Raw genomic sequence first — 17599 nt, forward strand, 5'->3', positions numbered from 1 at the left:
TACGGGTTATTAGGACTCTGGTGGATCCACAAGATGTGAAAATTATTGAAAGTATTCCTTTAAGTAGATTTCATACAGAAGATCGGAATAATTGGCATTTCACAAACAATGGGAAATACACGGTTAAGTCTGGATATGAAGTGGAGCGAGTGTATCCAGACAGAGAAAGCACGCCACCCCTGTATGGTCCTTAGGTAACCCCGCTGAAGGCGTTTTGTTGGAAAGTACGCTGTCCACCTAAGATGAAACATTTTTAGGGTAACTATTGACAGGATGTATAGCGGTTTAAGAAGAATTTGAGGTCAAGAGGAATGCAAGGAGATACAATTTGTGACCGATGCGGCGCTCCCGAGGAGTCAATTAATCATGTATTTTTTGAATGTCCACCGGCGATCCAAGTTTGGGCACTTTCACGGATCCCAACGAATCCGGACATATTTCCCACTCAATCCTCATTTACCAATATGGATCATCTGTTTTGGAGAATCTCTCCCGAAATGGAGGATCATCATTTTGCATGGATTCTATGGTATATATAGAAGGGTAGAAACAACAATTTTTTTAGCAATTTGGATATGGACCCGAGAGATACTCTCAAATTGCCAGAAACGGAATCGTTACTTTGGGCGGAAGCGCAAAATTCCCAAAATCAGGGAATGGACCACACTCGGTTACCTATACCAGCGGCAATCTCGACTATACTAGGTAGATGGTGTTTTACGGATGGATCATGGAAAAATCAGGATATATATTCAGGACAAGGATGATATAGTACTCTGGAAGGTTATGATGGACTAATGGGAGCATGGAATACAAGAGCGAGTCAGTCGCCACTACACTCCGAGATAGAGGTTCTCATATGGGCAATGGTATGTATGAGGAACCTTAGACAGTTCCGGGTTACTTTTGCAATGAATTGTACTCACTTGGTAAAGATGGTTTCGGAACCAGAAGAGTGGCCAGCATTTGCAAGCTATTTGGAAGACATAACATTTTTGAAGAGAACTTTCAACGGCTCAGAGATCATTCATATACCACGAACACAGAACTCAAGGGCGGACAGTCTCACACGCAGTGCAAGAAAACAATCGTCGTCTGTCGTTCATATGGATGCAGAACTACCGGTGTGGTTTGCAGAATCTATGAGTCTGCTTATGTTTCTGATAAAAAAAAAAAAAAAAAAATTGTCATAAAGATTTATCTTCTTATACTGTATACCGCGTTTTGCTTTAAAAGTGTCTTCTAAGTTAGGAATAAATCGTTTTGGCAAATATTGATTGGTGGTGGCTCCTTTTTAGGTAGTCGGTGAGTTTTTTTTTCGTCGGTCACAGAAGACAAAAAGGTTTGTATAGCTGGGTTAACAGCATATGGAGATCAAGGTTTGATTCTAATCTTTACGCTTTTCTCAAATTGTAAATAATTAATTCTGTGAAACTATTTATAAATAAATTAGGGAGGTAAATTTGTAGGTTAGTCTTGTTACAATCATATTGTTTCGTAAGCATGTCTGCAAAATCTTATTAGTGCACATTCTGTCATTTCTTTTATACGCATGAATCTTCTTATGTAATCATATTTTATATACAGTAGAACCTTTATAAATTATTAATGTTGGGACTTTAAAATTTTATTAATTTATAGAGATATTAATTTACAAAAGTTTTCATATTTAGATTTATTATTGTAAGATATATTCATTCCAAGATAAGAAATATATTTGATTTTTGTGTATACAAATTAATTGTTATTTTTGAAATTTGACATTTATATTAATTTTTTTATATTATTTGGTGTATATAATATATATTGTATAGAACTTAAATGTGATTTTAAATATAATATTACTAAATCTCATCAAAAATATATTAAGTGTTAAGAAAATATAAAGATAATTCCATTGTGAATATAAAACAAACAATATAATAATATGTTCTTAATGCTATAAAAAAATATGTTCTTAATTATATAAAATATGTATACATATAAATTATTAATTTATAATTTTAATGGGACCATATATTTACACAGAATTTTTTAAAAAATTATTATCTTATTATTTTATCGATTTGTGTCATATTTTGAACCGGCCCAAGTTAGAACCAGCAAAATTTATTAATTTATAGAGATTATTAATTTATAGAATATTAATTTATAGAGGTTCTACTGTATTTGTCTATGCAATATGGGAAAATCGTCATTATAAATTTTTGTGCGACGAATGCAATGACTCTTGGTTAAGGCAAGGCTTTAATATCTTTTTTCAGAAGTTTATCGGAGCTATTATAATTTAAACATAAAATTATGTAATATCTGAATAATTATTTAAAAGGAAAATTTGAAATTAAACAAAAGAAACCAAAAACTATGAAAAATAAGAGGCAAGAATTTGTTTTAGGGTAGACCAGTCCTATACGTACGGAAAATTATAATAAAACTATTTTATAAGAATTCATATTAATTTTATGAAGTACTTAAAAAAGTTGTAGATAAAAAATAATATTATAATCAAATGAATAATGAAAAGAATTCTGAGATCATATTGTAACCACTGAACAAAATTCTGAAGTATAAACCACTCGAAGTTATATGCGGTTTACTTATTCTGGCTGTATCTATAATCAGTGTTGGATTATTTTATTTTTTATACTTTTATGTGTGTGTGTGTGTGTTGCGGGGGGCGGGATATGAAACGGGTCAGGTGGATATGAAACGACACAGCTTGTGCGTCAAACATTCTTAATGACACGGACACATCACTGCAACGGGAAGAACAGTGTTAGGAATGCTCAACACGTATTGTTTTAAATGGTGCTGAGCGAAAAATAAAGTAGATAATTACCCTTGAAGCGGGCCAGGTGGATATGAAACGACACAGCTTGTGCGTCAAACATTCTTAACGACACGGACACATCACTGCAACGGGAAGAACAGTGTTAGGAATGCTCAACACGTATTGTTTAAAAAAATTGTTAACAATTTTGAAAATGGTGCTGAGCGAAAAATAAAGTAGATAATTACTTATCGTTTTGAATGGTCGCCATCAAACCAGTCTTTTCCTTGTGAAGAGTCACTGATACTGCTCTTGATAGAAGTGAGCTGACCGATAATGTCCGGAAAGAATTAACAATTAAAAAGCTTAGAGGTTACAATGGTGAACATAAGAGAAACAGATAGTAAGTGAATTACCTGGAAGTTGGGTATTACTGTTGGCTAACAGTTCATTGTAATTACGGAACCTGAAGTGTTCTTGAAGAATTGGGGTAACTGTTTCGGTTAACACATGAAAATGTTTTGAATCAATGAACCGTATCTATAGAGGAGAGTCTGAAATTTTGTTTACATCTAGTGACATTGAGGCCGCTCAAAGAGTACATAGAACTCACCTTCAAGGGCGAGGCCTGTAGGTGGCAAGTCGGTTAACATCGACGGTGGCTGGTATGAGTACCGCTGAAAACGCTTTAAAAAAAACAAATAATGAACCAGATTCAAGAAAATAAGATCAGATACATACATGTGCTCACATTGGTAAAGATATAGTAAATATATATATATATATCTTTGTCACATAATTTAACAAAGGATCTGTAAGATCAACGAAAACATATGGACACAGGAAGTAGAAGTAGATTTGTTGGAATGAACAAATAAGAATGTACCTAGATAAAAGGAATCTGGGAGATCCACTGCTATAATTAGCTAATCAGAAGATACTTCTGAATGCTAAGGGTGCGAAGATGATTGGAGATTGAATTAATAAGGAACACCACACGAAAAACACATAACTCCGACCGTTTCATATTCAGTGATAAAGCTCAGACGTCGCCGCTGGACGGAGAAAGAAACGAACGCTGAACTTCGATGTCTTTGCCCAAAACACGATTAGGGTTTATTTTGCTGGGATATCGGGCTTTAGACCATAAAGAATGTTAGTCACCAGCCCAAATCAACAACGATTAATGAAACGGTGAGTTTTCAATAGGTGGACATGACACCAGGGGCTTCGACTTTCCTAGCTGGATGCTGACTTGGCGCGCTGTGAGGGAAAGAAACAAAGCTTTATAATAATAGATTTAAGATCAGTTTACGTTAAATGAAAGGGAAGAAGAGAAAATTATAGTAACTTGTGTTTTATTTTATTAGTTTGTTTTTCACAAACTCTCTTAACTTTAAGGAGAAGCCTTAATTGGCATTAAACCAGTGGAAAACCTAGGTAGAGTAAAAATTTATAATTAAATTTAAATGTACCAAAATTTGTATATATTTTGCATCTTAATTGGTTTAAAACCTTCTATTTACACCCACTAAACCAAGGTTCGAATAACCAAATACCTATTTTTACTGTTTTTGCCCTCATTCATTATGTTTTCTAGATCCACCACTGCATAAAGCAACTTGTGTTCTAAGGTATCAAAGGGGTGATTAGGTTCACTCCTAACATGGTGAACTGAAAATGAAGGTTCAGAGTGTGGATAATGACATCTCATTCTTAACATAGTAAAGCTCTATCTTGCAGACAGAGGAACAATCTAGAAGCTTCTTGTCATATTCAAATATGAAGCAGAGCATAGCTAAGATAACTGCAAAAAAACAAACACCGTAAATAACTAAGAAATTAGTTAATGGTCCTCTAAGCATAAAAAGGTTCAAACCTTTAATAAGTAAAAGCACAAAAAAACGTACAAACATGGAGACAATACAGAGGTTTCTCCAAATAAATAAGATCTAAGAAACATGTTTATGTCAAACTTAAAAGACATAGAACATCTCATACCTTAAAGAAAACTCAAAATTTTCAGATCGAAGATGAGTCCACACAACGCAGATTATCAGCGCAACATAACACTGCCGCTTCTGCCGCCTCGCAAACGTTGCACTAAATTGTGAGACTCTCTTATGGCGAACGCTATGTTGAACAAATCCGAGTTCGAGGAAAGAGAGCGTTGTGGATGACTTATTAATTTTTCTGGGTTTGACTTCGCGATAGATCTTGTGTTTGAAGGAAGGAGATAAGAGTCGAGAGGATAGAAGGTGTCAACCAAGTGGTGGTAGCCTAGTGGCAATCTCTTGGGGGCTTGGTGTGTACCCACATCAGTCCTGAGTTCGATTCTCCCTGGGAACTAAATTATCACTACTTGGCCAGTCTGGGCTTGGGCTTGGGCTTCGGCCCAAGTGGTTTACATGGTGGGCCATAACAGATGATTGGTTCACCCCCTGGCATTAGTCGGAAGGTATTCCAAACTCGGGTCAGGCAGTGTGGTACGCTTTCGGGCTAGTCCATTCTGTAGCACTAAGTGCGTTTCTCCCGGTGCCGACCGGATCAGCCGATAGGGTTTATCAAAAAAAAATGATTGAAGGTGTCGTTGGGACTGAAACATAAATTAGAAATATTTCAAAAGTCAAATAAAAGGTTTCGATTTTGTATATACTGATTTTGTAGAGTATAATATATCACGGAAAATATAGATTTTAATTAGTTTGATATATTCATTTAAGGAAAAATAGATACTATGTTGGTTGTTACAATTAGTTTCCATAATTGTTAATTAAAATTTAAATATAAAGGACACTCTTACAAATATTTTGAAAGGCTAAGGAGATGTAAAAAAAAGAAGGTTACATAAAACGATACATTATGTGTTTCCTTTTCATCTGAAGACACAATATGGATTTAGAATACTTAATGTGTAGAACTGTCTTTTTATAGACAAAAATGACATTTACTTCTTTTAAATAATCAGCTAGAATTATCTTTAGTCAAAACATTTAGTTGGCATTAGCATTAAATGCTTAACGAGGTGCGTGAATTAATTTGGACTCTTAGATGTGTTCAAAAAAAGAAGATCCAACGGTTTAGAAAAGAAGTTGGTGTCTATGGTGGATAAATGGTGTCTGTTGTAGGCACGGGGGGGGGGGGGTAACCCACGAATTGATAAAAATGGTGGAACCAAGGTTTAAACCTGAAAACAAAGAGAACCAATTTTTATGAGTTTAGAGTTTTTATGATGCAAACAGAAACAAATATGAAAACGAATGAAATGATGATGATAATGATAATAAAACAAGATAAATAAACAAAGGATAGGATGGAATCAAACTGTTGGATGTGTATCACTCTCAGCTTGATTAGATGATGAACTGAAGTGGATTTGCGGAGGAAGGTTTGATTGAATCTCTCAATCTGATGGAATGATGGATCGAAGTAATTGACTCTCTCAATCTGTGTACTGAGCTTGTTTGATTTGCGCAAACAAACTAAATTCACGAAATCAATAAGACAGCAAAGAATCTCTCTTAGAATCCTAAAGACCGTTATTTTATAAAAAGAACAACTTTGATAAAATTGAATAAACTTTCTATTAACTTGGTGATTAAGGGTGTCTTTTTAAAATTACTATCTAAGAGCTTATATAATGCTCTGGAAACTAATTCTAACGTTCATAAGAAGAAAAGAAAGGAAACAAATCAAGCAAACTAACAAAATCGGAAACTAGCCGTTGGAGCCTTTTATGGGATTTTGGCTCCAAGTGAGAAACTTGATTCTTCTTGAACCTGGACGGTTTTAATGGATAAGAGAGCTTCCTTGGGACCTTCCTGGGCGCTTGATAGGTCCTGATCTCGTGCCTGATCTGAAGAGAAAAAAGATGTTGGACATTAATGTCGGTTTGCTCCAAATAAGGCAGGTTTGAGTTAATGAGGATCCTCCTGATCCAATGGTTGCTGGTGCATGGTATGAACTTGCAGAACTCCTCCTGGACTCCTAGAATATCTCCTGATTGGTTGAAATGATCTCCTGGTCGCCAATATCTGGTTTGAAGCTGATTGAACCGGTTAGCTTCCAATTGAGGCAAGTGTAGAACTGGATTGACCGGTTTTGGAGATTGGATCATAACTTCATAATTCCGTGGCCATTTCTCCTGATCTTGGGCTTTCTGGAAAGCTAATAAACTCCTCTTGACTCCTCTGATGGTCTTTGCTTCAGGACGCTCCTTACTTGAGCTTAAATCTCCTTCTAAAGTCGGGTATTCGCAGATGGACGGGCTGGAAAACCTCTGACTTGTAAAATTCATAATTTCTTGTTCCGTGTATATTTTGGACTGATTCAAAATGGTCTGGACTCCTTCTTGAGTATAGAGTACATTAAAATTTGTCTCGTGACTTAAATCCTCCTGGTTTGTAAGATACGGCATTTTTAGTGCACATGTGTTCTGCTTTGCGCCTTGGTTGGTTTAGTAAGGCTTTGGGTTGACCTCCGGTTCAGTTGCTGATCTGATGATCACATCAGTGTCTATGGTGGATAAATATTGTGTGTGGTCAAGTGCTTAAGTTGGTGTCTACGGTAGATAAGTGTTAGATATGAACATAAGTTATAAACACCAACTTAAGCACTTGACCACAAACACTTGCCCATAAACACTTATCCACTATATACACCAACTTACATAAGCGTTGTGAATGGTAAAATTGTGGACATGAAAAATTGTGGACACACGAATTTTAGGCGAAATCAAAAGATTATTCTTGCAAATTACAAAGTTTGGGGCCAAAATGAAATTAACCAGAATTTAGAAGACTAAAATTGTTGTTGCTAGATCCTTCTTCTTGCCATATCTGGTTGGTGACGACAACGAGCATGTTGCGGTGTGGAACAGAACACATGGGATTGAAGAGCATAGGACGACGAGTCACAACAGAGAGAGAGAGAGAGAGAGAGAGAGAGAGAGAGAGAGAGAGAGAGAGAGAGAGAGAGAGAGAGAGAGAGAGAGAGCTCAGTCATGCAGGAAGACACGACGAAGATGAGCGAAGCTTGGAAGTGACGTGGGAGAGATCTAGTAAATAAAAATCGCACCTTGCACGTGGAAGATTCATGGTCTACCAATCAGAAAAGACCAGATTAGATGTCGGATGGAGGTGACAAAGCGATTAGTGCTTGGTATTGAATATCAGATGGAGGATACAAAAAGATTCTTGTTTGGTCTTGGATGTGAGATAGAGCAGTCAAGTCAAGAGATTGGGTTTTGGTGTTGGGAAGATAATGTTTCCGGAAAGAACACGACGGTCTCAGAAAATGAGTGTTCTGGTTCAAATGATTGTCGAAGATGAAAGATGAATATGAGAAATTGTGTTTAGGATTAGGTTAAAAAAAAAATTTGGGAGTTTTAAGTTACCGATGCAAAATAAAAAAAAAAATATATTTCTAGAATTCATTATTTACTCAAACATGGTTGATGTCTAGTTCAAGGGTAAACTAGACAAAATGACATGGGAAAGTGTCTTACAAACCCAAAATGTCTTAATAGATAATTGAAAACATAACTTTGAGGGTAATTTTTAGGCTGCTGTTTTAATTGTATTGATGTTTATGCAATTATGCTATTATTTCGACACCCCGTAAGGAAAATAGAATACACATGCAAGTTTAAGATCAAAAACTGGCACCGGACCGGACCGAGGAGAGATTAAGGTCGTAAAGCCCAACTCCTCCTGGGGTAACAAAAAAAATTCTAAGCAGTTAATTAACACTAATATACTTTTCATTTTAGGTAAGGTGTCAGCTCTCAAATGTAACGATGTATAATTCCTTCAGAAAGATACTGTTCAGTGTTTTCTCAACCATTTAACCACCCATGCCTATCCAATCGTAAATAATAGGATGTTCAGAGTTTCGGACTCATTGGATGGCAGAAAAATAATAAGAAATGAGAGGAAAAAAAAACACAAAAGTTAGCAAAAGAACAATCAACAACAGCTGTCTTTCTTCCACTCGTTTCATCACTTTTCTTTTATCTCTTTTTCTACAAATGAGATCAACAAACTCTATATTCTTATTTTTTCTTTTATGTTATAATATATTGATTAAATTTGAAAACATGGATAAAGTTCCGAATACAAGGCGATTCATACAAATTTACCCAAGCTAAAAGTTTCCTAAACTATTTTTCGTTAAACCCATCATCTGGCACGTTCCGCTAGTCTGAAACCAATATCCTCGAGTATTGATTACTGTTTTCAACCATCGGCGAAGGCTACGAAAATGTAAGATTTACCTCGTAGACTCAGATGTAGGGACTTTCTATGTCGCCTCCGAAATAGCTAGCTCATGATAATTGAAGCTTGTATCTTTCACTGTCATTGAAGCGCGCCATAAAAAAGATTGGATAAGGAAAACTAACTTAATAATTATACACACTCACCTTTGCCATCACAGTCGGACCCGAAACTCAACCCCACACACTAACTGGAGTGAATTTAGCTAACTGCAAAAAAAAGCCAGACATTGACATACCTATAGTAAATCAAGCGATCACATCCGGCTTTGGGATGTGAGTCTGCCCCAAATTTGACACCGCCACAACCAATACTAGAATCGCAACGTCATTTTCCAACTTTGATGGTTGAAGAACAGGAAGTTGTGCCTCGCATAAACAATATACCTGTGTCAACTCTCTAATCATGAGCTTGACAAATTTTTGGCTTTCTGCATTTAGACTACCAAAGAAATGTCTTACAGAGATAGAGAAATTGTGTGCAGCATTTCTATGTTCGGGTCCATAATTAAACACGAAGAAATCGAAAGTTGGTTGGTATGAAGTTTGTAAGAAAAAGTCGGAATGCGGTCTGGGTTTAAGGCCTTTAACAAAAGTCAATGAAGTGTCATACTTGAAACTAGTATGGCGAATCATATCAGGTCATAATTCATTATGGGTTCAATGGATTAAAATATAGTTGATCCGTAAAGGATCATTCTGGCCTATTAAAGAGAACACCACAACAGGATCCTGGATGTGGAGGAAAAATTTGAAAACAAGAGAGGCAGCTAAGAAGTTTCATCGGGTTGAGGTTGATAACAGAGTAGCTACTTCTTTTTGGCATGATCACTGGTTTCAAATGGGAAGGCTAATAGATATGCTGGGAGCTGGTGGTCGTATAGCTCTAGGCATACAAGCAGATATGATAGTGGTAGAGGCTATCTTTACACATCAAAGGAGAAGACATCGATTGGATATTCTCAACAAAGTAGAAGATGAACTAGATCAACTTAGATTAGGGGATCAGATTCAAGAGGATATTGCTTTATGGAGAGACAAAACAGATAAATTCAAAATACTTGGTTAGAGATGAGAGCGAATCATCCTATTCAGAGTTAGAGTAAAGAGGTATGGTTCAAACACGCCACTCCCAAATACGCATTCCATGTCTTGACAGCCATGAAAGACAGATTATCCACTTGTGATAGGATGCTAAAGTGGAATTTTGCTATTGATACTGGCTGTGTATTGTGTCAACATAATATGGAGACAAGAATTCACCTCTTCTTCTCATGTTAGTTCTCTAGCTAGATTTGAAGTAATCTCATGAGAGGGATAATACAATCTCAATATACAGAGGAATGGGATGAGCTTGTGAGTCTTCTACTAGATATTACATGAGACATAACGCGACTATTTTTGTGAGATATGCATCTCAAGCTGCAGCTCATACGATCTGGAGGGAACGGAATAGGCGCAGACATGGTGAGAAGAAACTCCTTCATACTCTTCTTATCAAAGTGATTGATAAAACTATTAGAAACAGGCTATCTACAATCAAGAAGCAGGGTGATCGGGAGTGATGATGGTATGGCCATATGGTTTGGCTCAAGATAAGGAGCTATTGTAGAGAAGTTTTCAATTCTATAGTATGCATTTAAAAAGAGAGGTAACATCTAATATACAAAAGGTTTTTTTTGAATGAATACAATTTAACATTTATTCAAAAAAATATACTTATGTCAACAATGATAACAATAAATATAAATCTGGGTTTGGAGCTAGTACGACATGCAGAAAGTGAATGTCAAGTCTGGTTTGATGCGGATGATGTGGTACACCCAGTGGTACAAGATAACAATACCGAAGAACCCCAAGTCATAAGCTTGGGTAATATTTGCTTGATAGATGGATATTGGACAGCCGCTGCTCGCTTTAGTGGAAGTGGATGAGTCTGGATGGACAGTGGAGGGAACATTCAACTTATGGGGACAAGAAATTTCACTCGACATGTATCAGCCTTGCATTCGGAGGTAGAAGCACTGCGGTGGGCAATGGAGAACATGCTTCAACATTCAACATGCCAGAGATTTAGGATAGACTGTAAAGAGCTGATAGCAATGATAAAGGAACCTCATGTCAGGCCAACCTTTGCGAAAGAATTGGAAAGGATAGCGACGCTGCTGATATGCTTCCCAGACTTCAACATCATTCATGTTCCACGAACACGCAATCAGATTTCAGATTTTTTAGCTAAGACTGCAAGATCTTTCCATAGGGAGTTACATTTTATTGGTTATTCTATTCCGGTTTGGCTACCCAGACCACCTTAAGTTTGAGTAATAGAATGGCCTTTTGACGTCAAAAAAAAATATATATATATAAATCTGGGAGTCAACCTCTGAGAAAAAAGGGTCGTCGCCAAAAATCGGAAATACCAAATCAGTGACAATATGAGGATAACCTAAGTGAAGAAGTCCACCAAGCAGATATCAAAGGGCCATAGACGACCATTTGTCACACGTGTTCGCCAAGCCTTTACGACCCAGAGACTAGACTAGGTACCATCGCCGCATGCGTACCACGGCCCACAAAACATCTTCGAGGTAACCAAACACTGAAGTTCACTTGGCTTAGATGGGCATGAGATAGACCTCCTCGACACCGAATAGGACTACTAATTCAAACACAGAAGCCGACCACCACCGCGGAGGGAGAATGCAGCTGCATAAACCAAACCGACAAAGACGCTTCATCTTCCTGAGCTAGGGTGGCGAGACCGCAAATACAATCAAAAAGGGAAAATTGATATGCATATACTCCCTAAAATCCTATTTAACCGAGAGAGAGAGAGAGACAGAGCAAGAGAGACGATGAAAAGAATTGGGTTTTAATGTTTTGTATTACGGCTGGGTTTTGGGTTTTAATGTTTTACATTACGACTGAGTTATAAAAACATGTTCCGATTATATTGGGTTTTCTTGATTAGTATAACGGCTGAGGTATGGATTTTAATGTTTTCGTATTACGACTGAGTTATCGTTAATTTATGCCTTATTTAATTTTTTAAACTCCTCGTGATTATCGTCTCCATGTTATAAATGGCCTCGATATTAGTTCTGAGCTGTCAAATCAAGAAAGACGAAACGTCCCATTATTATAAGGCGTTTAATATTATAAAAAAGGATTACCGTGAATGTTAAATCAGTTTTTAAATACTAAAGTATCGTCTCGATGTTATAAAAGCCTAGATATTAGTTTTGAGCCGTATTTTCCACACTCACCTGTCCCAAAGTATCAATCCTAAATCTCGATGGGCCATGATAAAACCCAAAATATTAACGGCTGAGTTATGTTAATATTAATGGCTGAGTTATATTATGAGTTAAATAATAAAGTTTTACCGTCTCGATCTCTACGAAGGCGTCGATGTTATACTAACCAACATGGCTGAGTTATGTCAAATATCATTATTTAGTTATATGAACGTTACATTAATGGATTATTTCCCGATACTTGAATTGCCAGAAGAGATTCAGGCGTTAGTGGTTGAACGTTTGGCCGGTAACTCCTTCACAGATCTCTATGGCCTAAGAGCATCGTGTAAGACGATGAATGCGTTAGCAGAGCGGAGCAGAGTAAACCATTTTTACGATGTGTTATCCGTTCCCAGGAGACTCAATATGCCTTCTGAGTTGTTTAAAACTTGCTACACAGAGAGAAATCCAAGCACACTTTATATGAAGGGTGTACAGTTTTTCTTCATATTTAACCTTCAGGAAGAAGGACTTGCTTTCATGAAGCTTGCAGCGGATGAAGGATATGAGCGTGCTGTGTATACATACGCAATGACTAGAAAAATATTTTGGGGTGATGAGGAGTATTTTGCTCGTTTTACGAGGGAATCAGTTGTCAGGATCGGGAAACTAGTTCGATCTCTAAAATGGGCATGGGGTTTGACGCACAGTGACGAGTTTCTGGCAAAGAGGGACGAGTTCATTTCAACCGTTGTACCTTCGTTCTATAGTTGCCAATGTGTTCCTGTTATGGAGCGAGATTGGGTCTTGTGGTACATTGAAAACAGTAAGGGTGACAAAATGTGTAACCGCTGTTTCTGGATCAAAGAGTTGGGGCTCTTCTTCCGTGAGTTTGAACCGATGAGCGTGATTATGGACACAAGGGAGTGGTGAAGATGTATTCTATCAGAATCTTTTCTCTTTTTATGTTCTTTGTTGTGACATTATTACGGCTGGTTTATATTTTACATTATGGTTGGGTTGTTGTCTTTTAATTACGGCTGATTTTTGTAAAAAGGGTTCTCTTCAATTACGGCTGAGTTTTAATTTCATAATGACTGAGATATTTTGTTGGAGTGTTATTAAATACGACATGGCTGGGTTAATTAAATACGTGATAGCCGAGTTATTGTTACTTAAAGGCTGAGGTAATGTTAACTTTTTGGCTGAGTTTTGTAAAAAAATCCAAGATACAGACTCGGAATCCGCCATGTCAACAAACTCCTCGCCATGTTATCACTAATGAACGAAATTTATAACTTAGTTTATGAGACTGTTCATGTTCTTCTTCATCTTAGTTATCTATCGTCTTCATCTTTCTCAGTTGGTTATGGAACCGGTAATTATTGTTTCCGGTAACTGGATTAAGAAAAACAAATATGTATTCAACGTCGACAGTTGAGGGTGTAAAGTTCTTTATTTAGATGAGAAAACAACACATGAAGATTTCGCAAAGTCTGTTCTCGATGATTACGGATTGAATGATTTGAAGGATCATATTCAGCTTAGCTACATGTTCTCAAATAAAGCATTGAAAATGATGGCGCACGACACTCCACCAGTTTACGTGTCCAATACTCGACAATTGCAGGGTTTTCTAAGCCTGAAGAAAATCGAACAACTACATCTCTGTGTGGAGATTATGGAGAACAGAGCAAGAGAGAAAAGTAAAACATTTTTGATCTTTAGCTCAGAAGTAGAAGCAGAAGCTTCAGTAGTTGAGTCCAGAGAGGAAAATTACAGTGGGAGTTATGATAGTTGCAGTTTGGAGAAGGAACAAGAGGATAATGAGAATGACTGCTCTAGTAATGTCGAAGGAGAAAAACATGACGTAGTCGGAGAAGATGAAATAGGCGAAGAAAACGAAGAAAACGAAGAAGATGATGAATTTGAAAGCCAATTTGATATGTTCGACGATTCAGACGGTAAATCATCAGAAGATGATAACTTCAGCTCATACGGTGAGTCTCCTACAGATGAAGAAGATTCACCAACGCTACCTCCCAAGAAGAGGTATCAGAACTTCTCAATGAGCGGATCTAAAGGGAGTCTGGAGGTTCTAAGTTTGGAGATGTCGTCGATAGACATTGCAATAGGTCAACGATACGATAGTAAAGACGATTTGGAGAGACGACTGAAACTTCTTACAGTGAAGTATAAATTTGATTTTGATGTAGAAACATCAACCCTGACATCATACGTTGTTAAGTGTTGGGTTGATGGATGTCTCTGGAGAGTTTGTGCTTCTAACCAAGGAGAATCCAAGGCGTTTTATGTTCGTAGTTACGATTCGAAGCATACATGTTCCTGCACAGAGCGTTCTAATCGATCTCGACAAGCAACACCAGATAGCTATCCCTAAGCAGTTTGTTGTACAAGAACTTTCTCGGCGACGTTGGTCCGGCCGTTCGCCCTACGAGCGTCAGAATATCTATCACTAAGCAGTTTGGTATAAAGGTAATTACTTTGTTGTGGCTAAGTTATTTTACGCAACTAAAACTTCTGATTCCTGACGACGAGGGTCTTGCGATAATCTCGGACAGGAATAACTCGATAGGGAAAGCAATTAGAAATGTCTATCCGTTGGCTGCTCGGGGAATATGCACCTGCCATTTATATAAGAACATATTGGGACGGTACAAAGGAAAAGAAGCATTCCGTCTGGTGAAGAAAGCGGCGAGATGTTTTAGGATGTCTTACTTTACTGCGATTTTCGAGGAGATTGAAACGATTCATCCTGCACTCCACGGCTACCTCCAAAGAGTTGATGTCCGCCTGTGGACGCGTGTTCATTTCCCGGGCGAGAGGTACAATTTGATGACTACAAACATAGCGGAATCAATGAATAGAGCATTATCGCATGCTAGAGGTCTAAACATTGTTCGAATATTAGAATCGATGTGGGTTATGATGACCAGATGGTTTACTGAACGGAGAGAAGATGCCAGATCGCAGCCAACGACGCTTACGCGTGGTGTCGAGAAACTACTACATGTAAGTCAGTCATAACAGTAAAAATAGTCTGTCTTTAAAATTCATAAAATTCTTAAGTCAGCCGTTTCATAAAATTCATAAGTCAGCCTTTATAATTCTTAAATCAGCCGTAATATGTAATAACTCTGTCGTTTCATATTTATTCTTTTTTTGTTAATAGGGTCGTGTAACTGCCGCCAGAGAATTGACGGTCCAAAGGATTGATGATCATCACACTGAAGTTAAATATAGATCTTCTAGCGAGTCTTTGAATGTTGCTAATTTGGTAGAGCGAAAGTGCACATGTCGGCGTTTCGAACGCGAAAAATTACCATGTGTACACGCAATCGCAGCTGCGGAGTACAACAATGTTTGTCGTATATCCTAGTGCAGTCCTTACTATAACAGTGAATATTTGGTGAGCGCATACTCTGAACCTATCATGTTGGCTGACTCAGTGCAACCTGTTCCAGAAATCGTGGCAAACCAACCGTGCTTGCCCCCGTATAATCGTCAACAACCAGGAAGACCTAAGAAAAATAGGATGAAATCTGCTTTAGAAGTTTCACTTCAAAACAAACGTCCTAGGAAAGAACACACATGTTCTCGATGTAGACAGAGTGGCCATAATGCGAAAACTTGTCCGATGTAAGCAAGTGTTGTAGGGATTTTCATGTTTTTGAATTACGGATGGGTTTTTGTTTTCACTTATATATATTACGGCTGGATTAGGGATTTTCATGTATTTGAATTACGGCTGGGTTTTTGTTTTCATTTATATATATTACGGCTGGATTAGGGATTTTCATGTATTTGCATTACGGCTGGGTTTCTGTTTTCAAACGCAACTATTATAACTCCCGCCCAAAATAAGAAACGTCGCGAAGTCAATAAACGGCTGATTAATTGAAAGAATTTGTATTACGGCTGAATAAATAAGGCATTTCTCAAACAATTATATGTTCAACTCTCTATTTTTTATACAATTTCTCTCTCTATCTAAATGGAATATTTCCCTCTTCTTGAATTGCCTGAAAAAATTCAGGCGTTGGTGGTTGAACATGTGGCCCGTAACTCCTTCTAAGATCTCTATGGCGTCAAAGCATCGTCCAAGTCGATGAAAGCGTTAGCAGAGCGGCGTGGTGTATACTATTTTTACAATGTGTTATCCATTCCCTGGAGACTCAATATGCCTTCGCAGTTGTTGAAATCTTGCTACGCTGAGTGAAATCCAAGCACACTTTATATAAAGGGTGTACAGTTCTACTTCACATTTGGCCTTCAAGAAGAAGGCCTTTCTCTCATGAAGCGTGCAGCAGATGCAGGATATGAGCGTGCTGTGTATACACACGCAATTACTCAAGCAATCTTTTTGTGTGATGAGCAGTATTTTCATGGTATTCCAAGAGAATGGGTTCAGAGTATAGGGAAACTAGTGCGATCTGTGAAATGGGGATGGGGTTTGTGGCATTCTGACGAGTTCCGCCAAAATAGGGCGCTGTTCATTTCAAAGTTTGTTTCGTCGTTCTACAGATGCCAATGTGCAACACATGTGTGGCAATAGTGTCTCTGCTTGTGGCACCTTGATATGACTAAGGATGACAACATGTGTGAGCGCTATTTCTGGATCAAAGAGATTGGCACGTTTTTATGTGATTTTGAACCGATAAGCGTTATTAGGGACACAAGGAAGTGGTGAAGATGTAATCTATCGGTACCTTATCTTTTTAAGTTCTTTGCTATTTTCTTTTTAAGTTCAAATGAATGTAATGAAGGCTTAGTTATTGTTTCTTTTGGCGGATTTATTGTTCAACTACGGCTGCATTACTGTTTTATCACGGCTGATTTATTGTGCATTAATCACTTTAAAAAGAGGTTCATTTACGTGCATTGCAAAACGTTCAGATTTCTTAGCTTACGTGCAGACATGTAAAACGTCAATTACAAACGAACGAAAAGAGTAATAATTAGCCTCGATATTCTCATATCATTGGCTGAGTTAAAGTAATAATTAGCCTCGATATTTTAAACACGCGCCACCATTAATCGACAACTCAGTCCAATCAAGCAAGTGGAAACGTCCCATTAATAATGAAAGTGGGTGACTGATAATCTTCGTTGTGGTATAAAGAATGATGAGTTAGCTGAGTTACTTTACACTTTACGGCTGAGTTACTTTATACATTACGGCTGCACGGCTGAGTTACTTTACACTTTACAACTGAGTTACTTTACACATAACGGCTGAGTTTCTAAACAATGTTATCATTTGTTTGCTTCACGGCTGAGTTTGTAAACAATGTT

At 37.4% G+C, this 17599-nt stretch overlaps 1 long non-coding RNA gene across 4 annotated transcripts; it reads right to left on the reverse strand.

The window, feature by feature from the left end:
* Positions 1–2514: 2514 nt before the first annotated feature.
* LOC106385091 lies at positions 2515–5831 on the reverse strand. 4 transcript variants are annotated; one of them, XR_001277087.3, is made up of 7 exons: positions 4772–5831; positions 3657–4577; positions 3384–3456; positions 3187–3264; positions 3019–3096; positions 2840–2913; positions 2515–2756 (listed from the first exon to the last, which is right to left on the reverse strand). It is a non-coding gene; the product is annotated as an uncharacterized LOC106385091 (long non-coding RNA). The 4 variants fall into 4 exon arrangements; XR_001277089.3 differs by having other exon boundaries at positions 3657–4033; positions 4772–5822; XR_007328694.1 differs by having other exon boundaries at positions 3657–4033; positions 4330–5822.
* Between the last annotated feature and the right edge of the window lie 11768 nt (positions 5832–17599).

The sequence above is a fragment of the Brassica napus genome, chromosome C9 (genome assembly GCF_020379485.1).
Source record: "Brassica napus cultivar Da-Ae chromosome C9, Da-Ae, whole genome shotgun sequence".
In the NCBI taxonomy this organism is placed as follows: Eukaryota; Viridiplantae; Streptophyta; class Magnoliopsida; order Brassicales; family Brassicaceae; genus Brassica; species Brassica napus.